General features: G+C 32.5%; 1 pseudogene; it reads right to left on the bottom strand.

Annotated features, from left to right (window-relative positions):
- Window positions 1–2,129: 2,129 nt before the first annotated feature.
- Window positions 2,130–3,519, bottom strand: part of LOC119573939 — a 7,728-nt pseudogene continuing 6,338 nt past the window's right edge.

Genomic DNA, 3,519 nt, shown 5'->3' with positions numbered 1-3,519 from the left:
AAAAACAATTTAGCATGGTAGCTAAAAAAAGTAAAATTCCTAATTTTTATATTTTGTACTTTTTTTTTTTTATCTTAAATTATCTTTTTTTTTATCTTAAATGAAATACATCTTAAATTTATTTTAATCCAAAGAAGTCATAAAATTTCTTGGATTTTTGACCAAATCGGGAAAAACAAAGGGGCAAATGTTCAAATTTCTCTCCTACAATGTAGGATCCCCCATTTTTTTCCCTCCGCCACCTTCTACCCTTTTTAGCCTACAACACTCTATTGTGAACGTCAGAAAGCCCATCTCACCAAAGACTAATTTCATACTGTACTCATGAATGAAAGTACGTGATGTGGTGGTTGGGGCGATGTTGATCAAAAAAATTGAATCAAGGACTTGAATTGAATTGAATTGAAGGGTTTGGGTGGAACGCACCCTAATAATGTGATATAACAAAAAAACCAAAAAATAAACAACAATAACAATAATAATAAAATTTAAAATAAAAAAATAAAAAATAATAGGGGTAGAAATAATAATCATAATAATCCCCTATTAGGATAAATGATGATGATGGATGATGATGATGATGATGATGATGAGAGATGATTGATGATGATGATATGATGATGTGATGTTTGATGTGATGTGATGTAATAAAAAATAAAATAGTGTGTAGCAGTAATAATTAAAAATAATGATAACAATGATGAGGAATTGGGTAATAAAATAATGATAAAATAATAAATGATAATAAAACAACAAAAACAAAAAAAAATAAAAATAAAAAACAATAAAAAAAAAAATAAGATAATAATAAGATAATAACAACAACAACAAAAAAATAATAATATAAAAATTTAAAATAATAATAATAAAAAAATAATTTTAAAAATAACATAGTAATTATATAATTTAATGTAATGATAATAATAGATAATGACAAAATTTAATGACAATATAAATTAATGATAATGATTATGATAATGATAAGAAGATGACGATACCTATGACGATGACGATAACGAGAGGAAAATTATGATGATGATGAGATGATATGAGATGATGAGATGATGATGATGATGATGATGATGATGATGAAAATGATGTGTTGATGATGAACAAAAAAAACAACACTCGATTTAATGACAATTTAAACAAAATACCGATAATGAAAATTTAACCCCCCCTATGAACAGTTATAACGATCCTAACAGCAACAACTGCCATCGGGCGACATAATGATAATTATTGTCATGAATTATTTTCCCCCCTTGTTACATACGCCATTCCTTAGGGGGGTAGAAAGTATTTTTTCTGGCTTTTTTCAGCAAAGAAAAGGGAATTTGAAAGGGGAACTTGGGTAAATATATTTTTTTTTCTTCTATTTTTCGTCGATCACTACAAGATTTTCTTTCTTCTTTATATAGTTTAATGTTTAGCGTTTTTTACTCTAATTTCAAGAGGGAAAAATACCAGAATTTTGCATTTAATCAAAACCAAAGTGAAACAAGGCAATTAGAAACAACTGAATACTGAATCATACACTTTTCTCTGTTTAAAAGAAATTAGATATTTTTTTTTGTTAATGGGTCAGCTGTACAGTGTTTTATTTTTAATATACATTTTTGTTTTTTTTTTGAAATTGTTCCAACGTACTTTATGACTATTTTTTTTACGGTACAAAGAATTTTTTTTTGTTAAATTTTAAAAATCAAATACGAAAAGAAAAAAAAATTCCCTTTTTTATTTAAGGAAGGGAGTACTTGTTTTTTTAAAAAGTCATTTTTTTAAATATTTTGAATATTTTGTTCCAACTTTATTTTTCATGTTACAATAAATATTGTTTGGGGAAAATATGAAGGGGGGTTTTCTTTGAGCTGCGTTTTAGACAGGAAAACTAGGAAAGTCCCCCTTTGACAACCAAAAAGGAAAATAAATTAAAGACAATGTAAAAGTTTTTTTTTTTTGGATAGATGATTAAAAAAAAAGATGCAGACAACAATGAATTTCATATATCAAAAGTTCAAGGGATAAGAAAAATATAATAGTGGGATCGAATTTTAAACCCTTTCTGAGTAACCCGGAACAATAAAAAGCAGGGTTAACCCAAAAAGCAAATCTGCCTCCCGGGGAATTCATTGAGATCTTGGGGTCTTTCCTGAGAAGTTTTCCCGCCGAGACCTTGGCAGGATCGACGAAGAAACGCCCCCCGCCAGCCTTTGGCGGGGCGACCCCGCTCCAGGAACCTTTATCATTGGGGGGGGACGGAATCTTGGGAAATTTCGCCCTTTCATACATCCTGTTATGGCGGAATATTTGATATAGTTACACTGTGTGTGGAAAATTAAAATGCAAAAATCTCCAATATAAAATTCAATAAAATCGTGGAAAACGATTACTTGTGAATTTCCTCTTCCGGGATGCGCCCTTCTGTGACGACGAACGCCCTCGGAGCTCCCCCATCCTTGTCGTGTCCACGCCCACCACGCCTGTTCCACTACCTCAGATGTTGTAGAATGACGTCCTCAAAGCTCCGAGGGGGAACCTGGTAAATTTTCGCTTGGAGAATACTCGAGAAGTGTGATTTGGATTTTTACACGTCATTGGTACGAAATGTGTAAAACAAATAAGTAAACAATAAGCAGATAAATATTTTAAAACAATAATGCATATTACACACACACTCAAAATTTTATATATGTTTAAAACATATTATATATATATTTATGTATAATATTATATATATGTATATATTGTATAAGTATATTATATATATAATGTATATGTATACATTATATAAATATTATTTTAATAATATATTTTATATATATATATATATATAATAATATTTTTGTATATATGTTATATATGTATATTTGATCTCTTCCTTCTCCATGGCGCTCACCTGCAAGCCCTTGACCTTAATGAGTTCCTTGGTTCGACCCACGATGCTGAAGAAGCCGTCCTCGTGGTAGCGGCCGACGTCGCCGGAGCGCAGCCAACCCTCCGCGTCGAAGGTCTTGGCGGTGGCGGCGGCGTTGTTGTAGTAACCATCCATAACCTCCCAGCAAGAACGCTTAGAAGAACGCCTAGAGGCTAGTAACTGTATGTTTGTTTCTACCTGGTTTCCTTTCCTCTTTCCAGACGGGTCTATGTTTATGTATTGGCAGTGTTTAGGTAGTCCTAGAAGTCTGGAAGTGTTCTCTATGCCCGTAGTTGTAAGCAAGTATGCATATAGTATACAGTGTGGGTGTTCTATTATCTAAAGCACTAATTATGAAAAAATGTCAAAGGTTTCAAAATAAACCACTGACATACCAACATATTGTATTCACAATAGATACTTTACCGACGGGCTTTTGAAACACAGCTCTCCATCCTCAAGCGGGCCGAGCAGTTCCCCCGTGGCTGTATCGATAACCTTGGCCTTCACATTGGGCAGCAGTTTCCCAATGGTTCCCGAACGAGATTCGCCAAACGGAACCATCGTTAAGAAGTTAACATTCCGTCATCCCGTAACCTGTG

The sequence above is a fragment of the Penaeus monodon genome, chromosome 6 (assembly GCF_015228065.2).
Source record: "Penaeus monodon isolate SGIC_2016 chromosome 6, NSTDA_Pmon_1, whole genome shotgun sequence".
Taxonomy (NCBI): domain Eukaryota; kingdom Metazoa; phylum Arthropoda; class Malacostraca; order Decapoda; family Penaeidae; genus Penaeus; species Penaeus monodon.
The sequence above is the reverse complement of the archived record's forward strand: the minus strand, read 5'-3'. Positions and strand labels throughout refer to the sequence as shown.